Below are 19,713 nucleotides of genomic sequence, written 5' to 3'. Positions count from 1 at the left end.
CACTTTCCCTGCCACACCTGCCCTCAAATCATTCTTCCAAGGATCAATAAAGTCCCTTACCTACCTCAGGCATATTTCTTCATCTTCTTCACCCACAATGTGAAGACATAATACGAATAGAGATAGCGCAAAAACTTCAAATATTGCAATTTTCTCTCCAGATGCAGCCTTGGGCAAGTATATTTTAAGGGCTCTGAGCAACTCTCACTTAACACAAGAAAACGACACATCGGAAGCTATATCGGAGAACCCGGATCTCAATAGCTTGCACTCTCCTCCGCCGCGCAAGTGTTTCAGCGGGTGTATAGATCTTCCTTTGGATTGTAAAATAGGGGGAGAGCGCGAACGCAGTCCCCCACTACCAAAAATTGCATGCCCCATCTGCCCCAGTTTGGGGTAGTGGCAGGGGTCAGCACGAGCGCAGTGCAATGCCCGCGCCTCTCCCTGGGGGCATCAAAGAGAAGTTTATTGACTTCCAACCAAGGATAAAGTACATGACAAAAACATCGAGCTTCACGACTACAAAGGGTGCATGTACAATCAGAAAAGCACCACTACCGAGGTACAATGTATGTGGGGGGGTGTACCCCTCTATTTACTGTACAGCGCGTGGTGCTCCAGCAGGCTTAATCATGCGCGGCGGTAGGTCTTCTCATCACGCGGTGGGAACAAGTAGCGACTTAGCGCTGTACAACTGTAGGTATTATTTCTTTTTTGTCGCCTGAAACAATGCTGCTTTCGTACACAGTAAGTGCATGCCCGGAGGTATAAAAGAGGCCTTGAGGCTGGGGGGGGGGTTACAAGGGAATGGGGGGGGGGGGGGCGTGTCTCCCCCCAAATAAGGCATCAGCAACAATCTGCGCGTAAAAAAACTGACTGAAGGCGCCAATCAATGAAGAAGGCGCTATACAAAACTTAACTCAAGTGTCGACCAGCATACTTTGCCCGAATCGATTACAAATAACAACGACAATGGGGTGATGAAATGAAACAGGTGATACAGATATACAGATATACATATACATACATACACATATACATACACATACATATATTTATATATACATATATATATATACATATATATACACAAATACATACACATACATATATACATATACATACACACATATATATATATATATATATATATATATATATATATGTATATACAAGTCCCCTTCCGCATGTGCTAGACAGCGGGAGGGGTGTCACCAGGTAGTGATTGGGGCGGCTAGCTTGCCATTCCTCAGAAAAAAGAATCTGGTATGCCAGCGACGAAGGAAGTTTTCCTCGCCTCTGGCCTCAAGTTCGCCGGATAGGTGGGCCCATAGCAACCGCCGGATACGCGAGACTACCGGAAACGCGCTCCGGACAGGTTTTCTACGCGCCTCCGCTAGCGATCTCCTTTGCCAAATAGCTAACATCGTGAAGATCAGCACAAGTTGGCCGAAGGCACCTTTGTTGCGCTTGTGGTAAGGAGGTGGGCGGATACCAAAGGAGCGGGCTACCATCCGCCACACGGGTTTCACCGCCACGCATTGGAACAACGCGTGATCCTGCGATTCAACTGCGTGACAGTTCGGACAACGTGCATCCGGGACTATTCCAAATTTATGCAGGCGTTGTCTGGTGGGGAGGACGGCCCAGGCCTTTTTCAGGAGGAAATCCTGTGCTTCACGGGGGGTGCCGCAACGGAGCGAGAGTAATTCGCGCTTCGCGCGCTCGGCTCGTTTTTGTTCAGTGTCGCTCAGCTGCTTCCGCGTGATGGCTTCAACGATGCGCGCTGGCTGGTCCTCATCCACATCGCCTTCGGGCACTTCTTGCCTCAACATGCGCCAGGTAGCCGACGCCGTTTTATAGAAGGGCGCAGGTGCCTCAGCAAAGGGCCCAATGTGGTGGCCTGCATCCAGCCAGTCGTGCTTCACTCCACTCCAGTAGAGGAGTAGGTTGCGCCCTACGTAATCGCTCGCGCGCGCGAGCATGCGGGCGGTTTTCAGGGCCAGGACTCTGCTCGTTGTCAACACATGTGGTAGGCCGAGGCCCCCTTCTGACACTGCCAGTTGTAGCAAGTTTTGCTTCAATGGTGGCGGTTTCCCATCCCAGAGGTATGCGTTAATGAGTTTGGTTAACTGGCTTGCTGTTCTTGTGGGCATCACTGCTACTCGGCTCGCATGCGAGGCTAGGGCGCAAATGCTTGTTTTGACGGCTACTGCTTTCTCGCATAGCGTCAGGCCTTGTAGGCTAGCGCTCTCTGACACTTGTGCAGCCCTGTCCACGACTCGGGACCACGTAGAGGCCGCAACTCCCTCGCGGGAAAAGTATATACCGAGGACCTTAACAGCGGTGACCACCTCGAAGTTGCCGATCACGTGCGCCGGGAAATGGCCGAATAGGAGGGCTTTACACTTCCTCTCATTTAGCTGTGCACCGGATGCTAGGGCGTACGACGCGAATACCTGGTGAAAGCGCTCGAGACTGCTTGGATCTCGCACAAAAAGGGAGATATCGTCAGCGTATGCGAGGACTTTCAGGTCCGCAGTTCCTGTGAGAGGAAGGCCCCGGATGTGCGCGTCGCTTGCCAGGGATGTAAGTAGCGGCTCTATCGCGAGTACAAAGAGGGTGGGGCCTAGCGGGCACCCCTGCCTGATCCCTCTCGTGTACTGAAAGGTGTCCGTCGTGGAGCGATTAACTACTACATGGCACCTGAGGTCTGAGTACAGGAGCCTTATCACTTGTACAAAGTTTGCCGGTAGGCCAAACTCTCGCAGGGTTTGGAACAGGTAGGCGTGCCTGACCCTATCGAAAGCCTTGGCCTGATCAAGTGAAAAAAAGGCTCCAGTGACTCTTTTCTCTGAAGCGTACTGGAACACGTCCCTTGTCGTGGTCAGGTTGGTAAACATTGATCTGCCCGGGACTGCGCAAGCCTGGTGTGGAGCAATAATATCCGGCAGAAAGATCTTTAGTCGGCTGTTCAAGATTGACGCCACGATCTTGTAGTCTACATTTAACAACGTGATCGGGCGCCAAGAGGCAGGGTCGTTCGGCGGTGCACCTTCTTTAAGAATGAGGACTACGCGCCCCATGCCGAAGGAGGCAGGTTTCGCGTGTCCCTCTAGGACCGTGTTGACTATGGCTAGGAGCGGTTCACATAGGCTCTCGAAAAAGGTGGCGTAGAAGCCCGCTGTGAGGCCGTCCGCACCGGGAGCCGAGTTTGGTGGCATTGACTGGATAGCGGCCCTCAATTCTGATAACGTCGCTGCGCCGCACATAGTCAGGCATTCATCCTCTTCCAGACGTTTAAGGAATTTACACAGCTCCGACAGGGACGCGGGCTCCGAGGCGATCATTGTGGCGTCCGGCTCGTGAAAGGCTGTCTCGAAGTGGTGCAAGAAAGTCGCCTCGATCTCGACCGGGTCTGTCGCTAGGGTACCATCTGGGCGCTTTACCTCTGCAATACGCACAGAGCCGTTTCCCCTTACTTCTCGCGAGACTACCTCTGGCCGCTCGCTCGAGGTGGCCCAAGTCGCGCGCTTTTCGCCAGTAGCTGCCCGAAGAAGCCGTTCGTACTGCACCTTGAGCGAGGCTAGGTAATCTCGTGTACAGGAGGTGAGGGTGTCAGCACTCTGAATGATACGCATTCTGCGCAGTAACTCGTTCATCTGCGACGTCAAGCGCTTTTTCCTTTTACGGCCTTCGTCTTGGAGGAGGACCTTCCAGGCCTCCTTGAGGTCGTCCCAGGTAGTCGGTGTTACGCGGGGGGATGCTCTAATCGAGCCCTCTATGAGAGTCTCGATCTGTGGTACACACACCGGATCCTTTAGTAGTGCAGAATCCAGGCGCCACGATGCGTCGGCTGGTTTGGGGCCAGGCTTTGCACGGAGGGTTGTTAGCAGTGGCGCGTGATCAGACAAAGCGGCCAGAGGGGGCGGCAACGGGACCACCTCGCACGCTGTTAGGGATGGAAGTAGGAGCTCCGGTAAGTACGCGCGGTCTAGCCGGCTAGCGGTGACCCTCGACACGCGGGTGGGGCCGAAATCGTCGTCGTGGAGGCGGACCCATGCGTCTGAAAGTCGGAGGCGTTCGAGAACTTTGATCAGTTCTTTTGCACGGTAGGCTGAGCCTCCGCAACTTGGTCCCCGGATATCCCTCGCAGTGTCGACCACACAGTTAAAGTCTCCAAGGATTACGTGCGGGAGGGGGGTCAGCAGGTACTCGCCAAGCTCCCTGAAAAAGGGGTTCGTCTCCGATCTAGTTACTGGCGCGTACACGTTCACAAACCGAACTTTCTGCCCATCGATGAAGATGTCAAGCATTAATGTGCGGCCGTCAGCGCCAAACACGCAATGGGCTTTTTGCCTAAACCTGCCGGTGACGAACACAACCCCAACCCCGCATGACCTGGTCCTCGTCAGTGAGAAGAAGGCTTCGACGTGACAGAGGCTGCGGAAGCGAGCGACGTCGAGGGGGGATCGGAAATTCGTCTCCTGGACGAACAACAAGTCGATGCTGCGGGCTTTCGCAAAGGAAACGACCGCGGTTTGTTTCGTCGTGTCGCGGAAACCGCGAACATTCCAAGTGGCGAAACGGATTCGGTCAGCCATCAGTCGCACTATGGTGGAGTGGAAACGAGGGGGGTACGTGAGGGTGTGGAAGGGAGGGATGGAGGCAAGGGGAGGCAGCGCATAGGGGAGTGAAACAGGAAAGGGTAAACGGCGGCGCCGGCGCGCACGGGCACTGCTGTCTGTAACGAAGCGAAGGTGTTATCAGATCTGCTCGCTGGCTTTAGGGGGCGGTTCCCCTTTGCCTGCGGCGCATTGGCCGAGCTTCTGCGTCCTCGCCTTCGGTGGGGCATCGCTGTCGATCGCCGTCGCTTCTGACCCAATTCGGCATTGTCGCGCCTCTCTGCTTGTGGCTCTCCCTCTCGTTCCTTTCCTGTTCTCCTCTCCCTGGCGCCGGAGCGAGCGCGAACGAGCTCTCTGCTCACGGCCTGACACCCGCTCAAAGGAGAGAGGCTGGTTTATTTGAGCGCGGTCTTGGTCGTCAGGGGGCGAGTAATACCCGCGGCTCACGATGGGCAATTCGTCCTTGGCGGGGTCATTGGTAGCGTCGTCCAAGTCCTGGGCGCACACTGGGGCCAACACGTTAACGGGTGTTTGGGAGGGGGTTGGGAAGGCCTCACGTCGCTTGAAAGTTTCGGCAAGCACCGGGAAGTTGTGGCCATCGTCTTGGACTGACGGGGGGACGAATGGCATAGACGGGGACGATTGGGCCGAGACGGTTTCGAGGTCGCTCGATTCCGTTTCCGATGACATGGTGGTGGCATCGTCACTCTTCTCGGGCTTGTCTTCCTCGTTGGCGGATGAATCCGCCGCAGTGCTTCCTGTGAGCAAGCTGGCATCCGTTTCGCGGCCTTGGGGGGAGGGAGGCCTTGGGGGGGCGCGGGCCGCGGTCCTGGGTACGAGCACTTGTAAGCGAGAGGGGGGTTTGCCTGGCTTCTGCGACGGGGAGCCACTCGGCTGGACCGAGTTCGACGCGAGGTCCGATACCGAGGGGAAACCGCGAGCGGCTGACGCATAAGAGCGCCTCCTAAAACATTCTTTTGTTCCGTGGTGACCCCCGCAACGCTTACATTCGGCTGAACAGCCCTCAGTTTCATGACCGAAAATTCCGCATCGTATGCAGTATGGTGCGGAGCATGCGGTCGCCATGTGGCCCACCTCACTACATCGCGCGCACACCCGCCTCATGCCTCTATATTCGAACACGACCCGGTGCCCCGCAATGGTCGCAAAGTTGGGCACCGGCTTACTCATTTCGATTTTTACGACTCTGACGCCGTTCAACTTATTTTGGCGGGTAGCCACAGTAGCAAACGAGATGTCCCGCACCGTACCGTACTGTGCTAGGGCGTTGCCAAGTATCTCGTCAGACAGGTAGGCGGGGTATTGGTAGACGTTGACGTACGTGACCGGCGGCCCGACGGCCTCAACCGGTACACTTACTCCATTAACCTTGAAACCTTCCGCCACCATTAACTTTGTTGCCTGACTGGCGTTACGTGTGCAGACGAGAAACTTGGCCCCGCCCATATGCTGCATAACAAAAACACTATCATCACCAGCTTCTAATTCTATAGCGTCTATAAGATCATCAAGGGATACGTCGCCATCCGGCGCTGTGAAGAGGAAGCAGTTCTCCCGCACTGGTAGGTCGGTAGTGGCCGCCATTCTGGAGGGGCTGTCGCCAGCAGAAGGGGGCGTGACTTGTAGAAAACTAGTAGCGTGCAGTCGAGCTGCACTCTGGTAAATCTGCGGCTAAGCCTGGGGAGACGCCGCTCGGGATCAGGAGGAGTCAGGTGGGTTGCAGGCAGGCTCCGGGAAGGTAGCGTGGACCGGCATCCGTGCTCCTCCTGGCATAGGGGTGGGGGGCTCCGGGCTGGAAGGCCCGAGACCCAGAGGAGGCAGTCGCTCGCACGAGGCGGTGAAGCCGGCAGGACTCGATGCCGAACGAAGCAGCTGGAACCAGGGCTGGAGACACCTCCTCGTTGATCACACCGCCATCTTGACCACGGCCACCCCGACACCAGGTAAGTATGCCAGACAACGGGTCGCACTCGGTCAGCACCCATCGTGACGTCTTGTGTCATTCTGGTGAGGTGCAGACGACGGTCGAAGATTACTGTTTGCTTCTTGTATATTTTAAGGAGCCATTTGAAGAAGCACTAATGGCCCACTAATATGCGTCGACCTGTTAAATAAAATTGAACCTAGCTCTGATTGATGACAAAAAAAAGCTCAAGTTTGATCAAATATAATAGCAGTTTTAGCGCAACAAGCATGAATCATCTTTACGCCGCTAGAGGCGCTAGCGCTGCTGTCAATTAACGGAGGGCGCACGTTTCATCCAAGGCTATTCATGTTCATGCACTTGTGCATGCATTTTCAGCTCCACATCATGACGTTCCAGTCAATAAAGAAATTACAGCACAGTCACTTTCCATGTGAAGGTTTCGCATAACATCGACTGCGAAGAAGATACGTGCGATCTACTAATTGTTTTTTTTTCTGCGCTTCGGGAAGGGATGTTTTGCATATTCGTACATTTTAATAGACCCATTTTTTTTTTGTAATTCGAAGGTATTTTTTTATGGAAAGCAAGTAGCGAGTTAAAACGCACCCGTCCTCTCGTGCTTATGGCTTATGGTACCTTTGTCTTGGGAAAAACAAAACATCATGGGCGAAAGCCAATACAATTTAATTTTAAAGACTAAGCTGTGTATAGAAAACTGTCATGTGAAAGCTCAGGCAGTTTGAAGACACTGTGCGCTTTCATATTCTCACATCGTTTTCGAACGCATTGGTTTGAACTGGGCAAAGGAGGTCTTCTGCAAGTCTCAATTTCGATTCGCAGCAGCCCATGCAATTATCTAGTAAATGTGCATAAATCGAAGTGACGAACTGAGGCGCTGAACGCTGAAGCAGCATCAAGCAAGCTCTCTTCATTGTTGAACCCTCTCATGAAAACTTTTCAGCGTCTATTGTTGTGGATCTCCTCAAACAGGGTGACAGCGGGAATCCTCAAATGGCCACGACTACTATTTATTTCCCATCTCATTAGACCGAAACGCGCGGTCCAAGGTACAAGTGTTGCGTTAGCGGGAATTATTGCATCGCAGTCTTTGCTTAGGTTGAGAATCTTGGTGGTGGAATGATAAATTGTTGTATGTATTGATGGTAGATATCATACGAGCTAAAATTTTAGAAACGACAGTGAAATCGCTTGAAAACATTGAACACACTCGAAAATAAATTGCGGGTAGTGTTAGACAGCTACAAAATAAGAAAAGCAAACATTATAGGAGGTTCCAAACTGAAACATTCTAAAACACCTAAAGCACGGACGTCTACTGACAAGGTATGTTATTTTGATATTAAAATTCATTTCCGTATGCTGCGATCAACACTCAACACTTGATTGATGTTAGGCCACTACAGTACCAATACTAGCGACTTGAAGTGGCGGCCTGGCTATTGAAACGTCAGGTAACAAAATTTCTGAAATAGGCGCGCTTATGCGTCACCAAAACATTCAAAGAGGGCGCTTGTGTGTCGCCAACCCATAGATGAGCCGCCAGGATTTCTTCAATAGGATAGGAAGGGGGGGGGGGGGTGAGCAAGTGATTACATCCTAGGGCCGTATCAACCGCTAGTGCCCACAAGCTAGGGTCCTTTCAGCACCGCCCCTGTCTCGAAGTGTGGAGCGGGCATTGCTGCTGACGTCACGATATCTTGTAAGCATGTGAAGAGAAAATTTGGACGTCACAGCACACTCGGGGTGCCTGCAGTTGAAAGATAGCGATTCGGGATAGCGATTCTTCGAGTTGATGCAGCGATTCGAGAAAGCTTGTAAAATTGAGCTTTTTTGTGTGTTATAAATATTAAAAAGAAAAAAAAGCCTTTAAGCCAAGGACAACCAAGACAGCATTATAGGTACTTTGTATTAAATTTGCAGCATTTTTTGCGAACTTTGGTGATTTTAAGGGTATCTATCTATCTGGCCGCTTAGGTTTGGGTGGTCTCGTCCGAACACGGCTGCTGACACCAAAGCCCGAGCACTCGGAACGAGGCTCCCGCTACCTGCCTTCGCTTTTAGGTGCCAGGGATGGAATCGTCAGCTATCTCGATTTTATATTATTTTACCTAATTTTCCGCCCACCAAGAGCGATGGTAGGCACTCTTCGCAGCTCGCAACCGGAAATAAAGTTCGGGATAGTGAGCTGGGCCAGAAGGGTCGCTGAAGCACAGCAATGTTCGGCCATCTAGAGTGGCCCGAAGGCCCGTTGTCATCCTGCTTACACTTTCCCTGCCACACCTGCCCTCAAATGATTCTTCCAAGGATCAATAATGTCCCGTACCTACCTCAGGCATATTTCTTCATCTTCTTCACCCACAATGTGAAGACATAATACGAATAGAGATAGCGCAAAAACTTCAAATATTCCAATTTTCTCTCCAGATGCAGCCTTGGGCAGGTATATTTTAAGGGCTCTGAGCAACTCTCACTTAACACAAGAAAACGACACATCGGAAGCCATATCGGAGAACCTGGATCTCAATAGCTTGCACTCTCCTCCACAGCGCAAGTGTTTCAGCGGGTGTATAGATCTTCCTTTGGATTGTAAAATAGGGGGAGAGCGCGAACGCAGTCCCCCACTACCAAAAATTGCATGCCCCATCTGCCCCAGTTTGGGGTAGTGGCAGGGGTCAGCACGAGCGCAGTGCAATGCCCGCGCCTCTCCCTGGGGGCACCGCCATCTTGACCACGGTCACCCCGACACCAGGTAAGTATGCCAGACAACGGGTCGCACTCGGTCAGCACCCATCGCGACGTCTTGTGTCATTCAGGTGAGGTGCAGACGACGGTCGAAGATTGCTGTTTGCTTCTTGTATATTTTAAGGAGCCATTTCAAGAAACACTAATGGCCCACTAATATGCGTCGACCTGTTAAATAAAATTGAACCTAGCTCTGATTGATGATTAAAAAAAAAGCTCAAGTTTGATCAAATATAATAGCAGTTTTAGCGCAACAAGCATGAATCATCTTTACGCCGCTAGAGGCGCTAGCGCTGCGGTCAATTAACGGAGGGCGCACGTTTCATCCAAGGCTATTCATGTTCATGCACTTGTGCATGCATTTTCAGCTCCACATCATGACGTTCCAGTCAATAAAGAAATTACAGCACAGTCACTTTCCATGTGAAGGTTTCGCATAACATCCACTGCGAAGATACGTGCGATCTACTAATTGTTTTTTTTTTCTGCGCTTCGGGAAGGGATGTTTTGCATATTCGTACATTTTGATAGACCCATTTTTTGTAATTCGAAGGTATTTTTTTTTATGGAAAGCAAGTAGCGAGTTAAAACGCACCCGTCCTCTCGTGCTTATGGTACCTTTGTCTTGGGAAAAAAAAAAAAACATCATGGGCGAAAGCCAATACAATTTTAAAGACTAAGCTTTGTATAAAAGACTGTCATGTGAAAGCTCAGGCAGTTTGAAGACACTGTGCGCTTTCATATTCCCACATCGTTTTCGAACGCATTGGTTTGAACTGGGCAAAGGAGGTCTTCTGCAAGTCTCAAATTCGCAAATCGAAGTGACGAACTGAGGCGCTGAACGCTGAAGCAGCAGCAAGCAAGCTCTCTTCATTGTTGAACCCTCTCATGAAAACTTTTCAGCGTCTATTGTTGTGGATATCCTAAAACAGGGTGACAGCGGGAATCCTCAAATGGCCACGACTACTATTTATTTCCGATCTCATTAGACCGAAACGCGCGGCCCAAGGTACAAGTGTTGCGTTAGCGGGAATTATTGCATCGCAGTCTTTGCTTAGGTTAAGAATCTTGGTGGTGGAATGATAAATTGTTGTTGTATGGATTGATGGTAGATATCATACGAGCTAAAATTTTAGAAACGACAGTGAAATCGCTTGAAAACATTGAACACACTCGAAAATAAATTGCGGGTAGTGTTGGACAGCTACAAAATAAGAAAAGCAAACATTATAGGAGGTTCCAAACTGAAACATTCTAGAACACCTAAAGCACGGACGTCTACTGACAAGGTATGTTATTTTGATATTAAAATTCATTTCCGTATGCTGCGATCAACACTTGATTGATGTTAGGCCACTACAGTACCAATACTAGCGACTTGAAGTGGCGGCCTGGCTATTGAAACGTCAGGTAACAAAATTTCTGAAACAGGCGCGCTTGTGCGTCACCAAAACATTCAAAGAGGGCGCTTGTGTGTCGCCAACCCATAGATGAGCCGCCAGGATTTCTTCAATAGGATAGGGGGGGGGGGGGTGAGCAAGTGATTACATCCTGGGGCCGTATCAACCACTAGTGCCCACAAGCTAGGGTCCTTTCAGCACCGCCCCTGTCTCGAAGTGTGGAGCGGGCATTGCTGCTGACGTCACGATATCTTGTAAGCATGTGAAGAGAAAATTTGGACGTCGCAGCACACTCGGGGTGCCTGCAGTTGAAAGATAGCGATTCGGGATAGCGATTCTTCGAGTTGATGCAGCGATTCGAGAAAGCTTGTAAAATTGAGCTTTTTTGTGTGTTATAAATATTAAAAAGAAAAAAAAGTCTTTAAGCCAAGGACAACCAAGACAGCATTATAGGTACTTTGTATTAAATTTGCAGAATTTCTTTGCGAACTTTGGTGATTTTAAGGGTATCTATCTATCTGGCCGCTTAGGTTTGGGTGGTCTCGTCCGAACACGGCTGCTGACACCAAAGCCCGAGCACTCGGAACGAGGCTCCCGCTACCTGCCTTCGCTTTTAGGTGCCAGGGATGGAATCGTCAGCTATCTCGATTTTATATTATTTTACCTAATTTTCCGCCCACCAAGAGCGACGGTAGGCACTCTTCGCAGCTCGCAACCGGAAATAAAGTTCGGGATAGTGAGCTGGGCCAGAAGGGTCGCTGAAGCACAGCAATGTTCGGCCATCTAGAGTGGCCCGAAGGCCCGTTGTCATCCTGCTTACACTTTCCCTGCCACACCTGCCCTCAAATGATTCTTCCAAGGATCAATAAAGTCCCGTACCTACCTCAGGCATATTTCTTCATCTTCTTCACCCACAATGTGAAGACATAATACGAATAGAGATAGCGCAAAAACTTCAAATATTCCAATTTTCTCTCCAGATGCAGCCTTGGGCAGGTATATTTTAAGGGCTCTGAGCAACTCTCACTTAACACAAGAAAACGACACATCGGAAGCCATATCGGAGAACCTGGATCTCAATAGCTTGCACTCTCCTCCACCGCGCAAGTGTTTCAGCGGGTGTATAGATCTTCCTTTGGATTGTAAAATAGGGGGAGAGCGCGAACGCAGTCCCCCACTACCAAAAATTGCATGCCCCATCTGCCCCAGTTTGGGGTAGTGGCAGGGGTCAGCACGAGCGCAGTGCAATGCCCGCGCCTCTCCCTGGGGGCACCGCCATCTTGACCACGGTCACCCCGACACCAGGTAAGTATGCCAGACAACGGGTCGCACTCGGTCAGCACCCATCGCGACGTCTTGTGTCATTCAGGTGAGGTGCAGACGACGGTCGAAGATTGCTGTTTGCTTCTTGTATATTTTAAGGAGCCATTTCAAGAAACACTAATGGCCCACTAATATGCGTCGACCTGTTAAATAAAAATGAACCTAGCTCTGATTGATGATTAAAAAAAAAGCTCAAGTTTGATCAAATATAATAGCAGTTTTAGCGCAACAAGCATGAATCATCTTTACGCCGCTAGAGGCGCTAGCGCTGCGGTCAATTAACGGAGGGCGCACGTTTCATCCAAGGCTATTCATGTTCATGCACTTGTGCATGCATTTTCAGCTCCACATCATGACGTTCCAGTCAATAAAGAAATTACAGCACAGTCACTTTCCATGTGAAGGTTTCGCATAACATCCACTGCGAAGATACGTGCGATCTACTAATTGTTTTTTTTTTTTTCTGCGCTTCGGGAAGGGATGTTTTGCATATTCGTACATTTTAATAGACCCATTTTTTTTTTGTAATTCGAAGGTATTTTTTTATGGAAAGCAAGTAGCGAGTTAAAACGCACCCGTCCTCTCGTGCTTATGGCTTATGGTACCTTTGTCTTGGGAAAAAAAAAACATCATGGGCGAAAGCCTATACAATTTAATTTTAAAGACTAAGCTGTGTATAGAAAACTGTCATGTGAAAGCTCAGGCAGTTTGAAGACACTGTGCGCTTTCATATTCTCACATCGTTTTCGAACGCATTGGTTTGAACTGGGCAAAGGAGGTCTTCTGCAAGTCTCAATTTCGATTCGCAGCAGCCCATGCAATTATCTAGTAAATGTGCATAAATCGAAGTGACGAACTGAGGCGCTGAACGCTGAAGCAGCAGCAAGCAAGCTCTCTTCATTGTTGAACCCTCTCATGAAAACTTTTCAGCGTCTATTGTTGTGGATCTCCTCTAACAGGGTGACAGCGGGAATCCTCAAATGGCCACGACTACTATTTATTTCCCATCTCATTAGACCGAAACGCGCGGTCCAAGGTACAAGTGTTGCGTTAGCGGGAATTATTGCATCGCAGTCTTTGCTTAGGTTGAGAATCTTGGTGGTGGAATGATAAATTGTTGTTGTATGGATTGATGGTAGATATCATACGAGCTAAAATTTTAGAAACGACAGTGAAATCGCTTGAAAACATTGAACACACTCGAAAATAAATTGCGGGTAGTGTTAGACAGCTACAAAATAAGAAAAGCAAACATTATAGGAGGTTCCAAACTGAAACATTCTAAAACACCTAAAGCACGGACGTCTACTGACAAGGTATGTTATTTTGATATTAAAATTCATTTCCGTATGCTGCGATCAACACTCAACACTTGATTGATGTTAGGCCACTACAGTACCAATACTAGCGACTTGAAGTGGCGGCCTGGCTATTGAAACGTCAGGTAACAAAATTTCTGAAATAGGCGCGCTTGTGCGTCACCAAAACATTCAAAGAGGGCGCTTGTGTGTCGCCAACCCATAGATGAGCCGCCAGGATTTCTTCAATAGGATAGGAGGGGGGGGGGGGTGAGCAAGTGATTACATCCTGGGGCCGTATCAACCGCTAGTGCCCACAAGCTAGGGTCCTTTCAGCACCGCCCCTGTCTCGAAGTGTGGAGCGGGCATTGCTGCTGACGTCACGATATCTTGTAAGCATGTGAAGAGAAAATTTGGACGTCACAGCACACTCGGGGTGCCTGCAGTTGAAAGATAGCGATTCGAGATAGCGATTCTTCGAGTTGATGCAGCGATTCGAGAAAGCTTGTAAAATTGAGCTTTTTTGTGTGTTATAAATATTAAAAAGAAAAAAAAGTCTTTAAGCCAAGGACAACCAAGACAGCATTATAGGTACTTTGTATTAAATTTGCAGAATTTCTTTGCGAACTTTGGTGATTTTAAGGGTATCTATCTATCTGGCCGCTTAGGTTTGGGTGGTCTCGTCCGAACACGGCTGCTGACACCAAAGCCCGAGCACTCGGAACGAGGCTCCAGCTACCTGCCTTCGCTTTTAGGTGCCAGGGATGGAATCGTCAGCTATCTCGATTTTATATTATTTTACCTAATTTTCCGCCCACCAAGAGCGATGGTAGGCACTCTTCGCAGCTCGCAACCGGAAATAAAGTTCGGGATAGTGAGCTGGGCCAGAAGGGTCGCTGAAGCACAGCAATGTGCGGCCATCTAGAGTGGCCCGAAGGCCCGTTGTCATCCTGCTTACACTTTCCCTGCCACACCTGCCCTCAAATCATTCTTCCAAGGATCAATAAAGTCCCTTACCTACCTCAGGCATATTTCTTCATCTTCTTCACCCACAATGTGAAGACATAATACGAATAGAGATAGCGCAAAAACTTCAAATATTCCAATTTTCTCTCCAGATGCAGCCTTGGGCAGGTATATTTTAAGGGCTCTGAGCAACTCTCACTTAACACAAGAAAACGACACATCGGAAGCCATATCGGAGAACCTGGATCTCAATAGCTTGCACTCTCCTCCACCGCGCAAGTGTTTCAGCGGGTGTATAGATCTTCCTTTGGATTGTAAAATAGGGGGAGAGCGCGAACGCAGTCCCCCACTACCAAAAATTGCATGCCCCATCTGCCCCAGTTTGGGGTAGTGGCAGGGGTCAGCACGAGCGCAGTGCAATGCCCGCGCCTCTCCCTGGGGGCACCGCCATCTTGACCACGGTCACCCCGACACCAGGTAAGTATGCCAGACAACGGGTCGCACTCGGTCAGCACCCATCGCGACGTCTTGTGTCATTCTGGTGAGGTGCAGACGACGGTCGAAGATTGCTGTTTGCTTCTTGTATATTTTAAGGAGCCATTTGAAGAAACACTAATGGCCCACTAATATGCGTCGACCTGTTAAATAAAATTGAACCTAGCTCTGATTGATGATTAAAAAAAAAGCTCAAGTTTGATCAAATATAATAGCAGTTTTAGCGCAACAAGCATGAATCATCTTTACGCCGCAAGAGGCGCTAGCGCTGCGGTCAATTAACGGAGGGCGCACGTTTCATCCAAGGCTATTCATGTTCATGCACTTGTGCATGCACATTTTCAGCTCCACATCATGACGTTCCAGTCAATAAAGAAATTACAGCACAGTCACTTTCCATGTGAAGGTTTCGCATAACATCCACTGCGAAGATACGTGCGATCTACTAATTGTTTTTTTTTCTGCGCTTCGGGAAGGGATGTTTTGCATATTCGTACATTTTAATAGACCCATTTTTTTTGTAATTCGAAGGTATTTTTTTATGGAAAGCAAGTAGCGAGTTAAAACGCACCCGTCCTCTCGTGCTTATGGCTTATGGTACCTTTGTCTTGGGAAAAAAAAAACAACATGGGCGAAAGCCAATACAATTTAATTTTAAAGACTAAGCTGTGTATAGAAAACTGTCATGTGAAAGCTCAGGCAGTTTGAAGACACTGTGCGCTTTCATATTCTCACATCGTTTTCGAACGCATTGGTTTGAACTGGGCAAAGGAGGTCTTCTGCAAGTCTCAATTTCGATTCGCAGCAGCCCATGCAATTATCTAGTAAATGTGCATAAATCGAAGTGACGAACTGAGGCGCTGAACGCTGAAGCAGCAGCAAGCAAGCTATCTTCATTGTTGAACCCTCTCATGAAAACTTTTCAGCGTCTATTGTTGTGGATCTCCTCTAACAGGGTGACAGCGGGAATCCTCAAATGGCCACGACTACTATTTATTTCCCATCTCATTAGACCGAAACGCGCGGTCCAAGGTACAAGTGTTGCGTTAGCGGGAATTATTGCATCGCAGTCTTTGCTTAGGTTGAGAATCTTGGTGGTGGAATGATAAATTGTTGTTGTATGGATTGATGGTAGATATCATACGAGCTAAAATTTTAGAAACGACAGTGAAATCGCTTGAAAACATTGAACACACTCGAAAATAAATTGCGGGTAGTGTTAGACAGCTACAAAATAAGAAAAGCAAACATTATAGGAGGTTCCAAACTGAAACATTCTAAAACACCTAAAGCACGGACGTCTACTGACAAGGTATGTTATTTTGATATTAAAATTCATTTCCGTATGCTGCGATCAACACTCAACACTTGATTGATGTTAGGCCACTACAGTACCAATACTAGCGACTTGAAGTGGCGGCCTGGCTATTGAAACGTCAGGTAACAAAATTTCTGAAATAGGCGCGCTTGTGCGTCACCAAAACATTCAAAGAGGGCGCTTGTGTGTCGCCCACCCATAGATGAGCCGCCAGGATTTCTTCAATAGGATAGGAGGGGGGGGGGGGGGGGGTGAGCAAGTGATTACATCCTGGGGCCGTATCAACCGCTAGTGCCCACAAGCTAGGGTCCTTTCAGCACCGCCCCTGTCTCGAAGTGTGGAGCGGGCATGGCTGCTGACGTCACGATATCTTGTAAGCATGTGAAGAGAAAATTTGGACGTCGCAGCACACTCGGGGTGCCTGCAGTTGAAATATAGCGATTCGAGATAGCGATTCTTCGAGTTGATGCAGCGATTCGAGAAAGCTTGTAAAATTGAGCTTTTTTGTGTGTTATAAATATTAAAAAGAAAAAAAAAGTCTAAGTCAAGGACAACCAAGACAGCATTATAGGTACTTTGTATTAAATTTGCAGCATTTCTTTGCGAACTTTGGTGATTTTAAGGGTATCTATCTATCTGGCCGCTTAGGTTTGGGTGGTCTCGTCCGAACACGGCTGCTGACACCAAAGCCCGAGCACTCGGAACGAGGCTCCAGCTACCTGCCTTCGCTTTTAGGTGCCAGGGATGGAATCGTCAGCTATCTCGATTTTATATTATTTTACCTAATTTTCCGCCCACCAAGATCAATGGTAGGCACTCTTCGCAGCTCGCAACCGGAAATAAAGTTCGGGATAGTGAGCTGGGCCAGAAGGGTCGCTGAAGCACAGCAATGTGCGGCCATCTAGAGTGGCCCGAAGGCCCGTTGTCATCCTGCTTCCACTTTCCCTGCCACACCTGCCCTCAAATGATTCTTCCAAGGATCAATAAAGTCCCTTACCTACCTCAGGCATATTTCTTCATCTTCTTCACCCACAATGTGAAGACATAATACGAATAGAGATAGCGCAAAAACTTCAAATATTCCAATTTTCTCTCCAGATGCAGCCTTGGGCAGGTATATTTTAAGGGCTCTGAGCAACTCTCACTTAACACAAGAAAACGACACATCGGAAGCCATATCGGAGAACCTGGATCTCAATAGCTTGCACTCTCCTCCACCGCGCAAGTGTTTCAGCGGGTGTATAGATCTTCCTTTGGATTGTAAAATAGGGGGAGAGCGCGAACGCAGTCCCCCACTACCAAAAATTGCATGCCCCATCTGCCCCAGTTTGGGGTAGTGGCAGGGGTCAGCACGAGCGCAGTGCAATGCCCGCGCCCCTCCCTGGGGGCACCGCCATCTTGACCACGGTCACCCCGACACCAGGTAAGTATGCCAGACAACGGGTCGCACTCGGTCAGCACCCATCGCGACGTCTTGTGTCATTCTGGTGAGGTGCAGACGACGGTCGAAGATTGCTGTTTGCTTCTTGTATATTTTAAGGAGCCATTTCAAGAAACACTAATGGCCCACTAATATGCGTCGACCTGTTAAATAAAATTGAACCTAGCTCTGATTGATGATTAAAAAAAAAGCTCAAGTTTGAACAAATATAATAGCAGTTTTAGCGCAACAAGCATGAATCATCTTTACGCCGCTAGAGGCGCTAGCGCTGCGGTCAATTAACGGAGGGCGCACGTTTCATCCAAGGCTATTCATGTTCATGCACTTGTGCATGCACATTTTCAGCTCCACATCATGACGTTCCAGTCAATAAAGAAATTACAGCACAGTCACTTTCCATGTGAAGGTTTCGCATAACATCCACTGCGAAGATACGTGCGATCTACTAATTGTTTTTTTTTCTGCGCTTCGGGAAGGGATGTTTTGCATATTCGTACATTTTAATAGACCCATTTTTGTTTTTTGTAATTCGAAGGTATTTTTTTATGGAAAGCAAGTAGCGAGTTAAAACGCACCCGTCCTCTCGTGCTTATGGCTTATGGTACCTTTGTCTTGGGAAAAAAAAAACATCATGGGCGAAAGCCAATACAATTTAATTTTAAAGACTAAGCTGTGTATAGAAAACTGTCATGTGAAAGCTCAGGCAGTTTGAAGACACTGTGCGCTTTCATATTCTCACATCGTTTTCGAACGCATTGGTTTGAACTGGGCAAAGGAGGTCTTCTGCAAGTCTCAATTTCGATTCGCAGCAGCCCATGCAATTATCTAGTAAATGTGCATAAATCGAAGTGACGAACTGAGGCGCTGAACGCTGAAGCAGCAGCAAGCAAGCTCTCTTCATTGTTGAACCCTCTCATGAAAACTTTTCAGCGTCTATTGTTGTGGATCTCCTCTAACAGGGTGACAGCGGGAATCCTCAAATGGCCACGACTACTATTTATTTCCCATCTCATTAGACCGAAACGCGCGGTCCAAGGTACAAGTGTTGCGTTAGCGGGAATTATTGCATCGCAGTCTTTGCTTAGGTTGAGAATCTTGGTGGTGGAATGATAAATTGTTGTTGTATGGATTGATGGTAGATATCATACGAGCTAAAATTTTAGAAACGACAGTGAAATCGCTTGAAAACATTGAACACACTCGAAAATAAATTGCGGGTAGTGTTAGACAGCTACAAAATAAGAAAAGCAAACATTATAGGAGGTTCCAAACTGAAACATTCTAAAACACCTAAAGCACGGACGTCTACTGACAAGGTATGTTATTTTGATATTAAAATTCATTTCCGTATGCTGCGATCAACACTCAACACTTGATTGATGTTAGGCCACTACAGTACCAATACTAGCGACTTGAAGTGGCGGCCTGGCTATTGAAACGTCAGGTAACAAAATTTCTGAAATAGGCGCGCTTGTGCGTCACCAAAACATTCAAAGAGGGCGCTTGTGTGTCGCCAACCCATAGATGAGCCGCCAGGATTTCTTCAATAGGATAGGAGGGGGGGGGGGGTGAGCAAGTGATTACATCCTGGGGCCGTATCAACCGCTAGTGCCCACAAGCTAGGGTCCTTTCAGCACCGCCCCTGTCTCGAAGTGTGGAGCGGGCATGGCTGCTGACGTCACGATATCTTGTAAGCATGTGAAGAGAAAATTTGGACGTCGCAGCACACTCGGGGTGCCTGCAGTTGAAATATAGCGATTCGAGATAGCGATTCTTCGAGTTGATTGAGCGATTAGAGAAAGCTTGTAAAATTGAGCTTTTTTGTGTGTTATAAATATTAAAAAGAAAAAAAAAAGTCTAAGTCAAGGACAACCAAGACAGCATTATAGGTACTTTGTATTAAATTTGCAGCATTTCTTTGCGAACTTTGGTGATTTTAAGGGTATCTATCTATCTGGCCGCTTAGGTTTGGGTGGTCTCGTCCGAACACGGCTGCTGACACCAAAGCCCGAGCACTCGGAACGAGGCTCCAGCTACCTGCCTTCGCTTTTAGGTGCCAGGGATGGAATCGTCAGCTATCTCGATTTTATATTATTTTACCTAATTTTCCGCCCACCAAGATCAATGGTAGGCACT

At 48.5% G+C, this 19,713-nt stretch overlaps 4 non-coding genes and 1 pseudogene across 4 annotated transcripts; all 5 read right to left on the bottom strand.

Annotated features, from left to right (window-relative positions):
* Positions 1-330: 330 nt before the first annotated feature.
* LOC142771503 (U1 spliceosomal RNA) lies at positions 331-467 on the bottom strand (annotated as a pseudogene).
* An 8,720-nt stretch (positions 468-9,187) lies between these two features.
* Positions 9,188-9,351, bottom strand: LOC119178811 (U1 spliceosomal RNA). Its single transcript, XR_005110780.1, has one exon. It is a non-coding gene; the product is annotated as a U1 spliceosomal RNA (small nuclear RNA).
* A 2,534-nt stretch (positions 9,352-11,885) lies between these two features.
* Positions 11,886-12,049, bottom strand: LOC142771615 (U1 spliceosomal RNA). The gene has a single exon (XR_012886021.1). It is a non-coding gene; the product is annotated as a U1 spliceosomal RNA (small nuclear RNA).
* A 2,595-nt stretch (positions 12,050-14,644) lies between these two features.
* Positions 14,645-14,808, bottom strand: LOC142771613 (U1 spliceosomal RNA). Its single transcript, XR_012886020.1, has one exon. It is a non-coding gene; the product is annotated as a U1 spliceosomal RNA (small nuclear RNA).
* A 2,595-nt stretch (positions 14,809-17,403) lies between these two features.
* On the bottom strand, positions 17,404-17,567 carry LOC142771624 (U1 spliceosomal RNA). Its single transcript, XR_012886028.1, has one exon. It is a non-coding gene; the product is annotated as a U1 spliceosomal RNA (small nuclear RNA).
* Between the last annotated feature and the right edge of the window lie 2,146 nt (positions 17,568-19,713).

This window comes from Rhipicephalus microplus, chromosome 1 (assembly GCF_043290135.1).
Source record: "Rhipicephalus microplus isolate Deutch F79 chromosome 1, USDA_Rmic, whole genome shotgun sequence".
NCBI lineage: Eukaryota > Metazoa > Arthropoda > Arachnida > Ixodida > Ixodidae > Rhipicephalus > Rhipicephalus microplus.
Note: the sequence above shows the minus strand (reverse complement) of the source record. Positions and strands in the feature narration are given on the sequence as shown.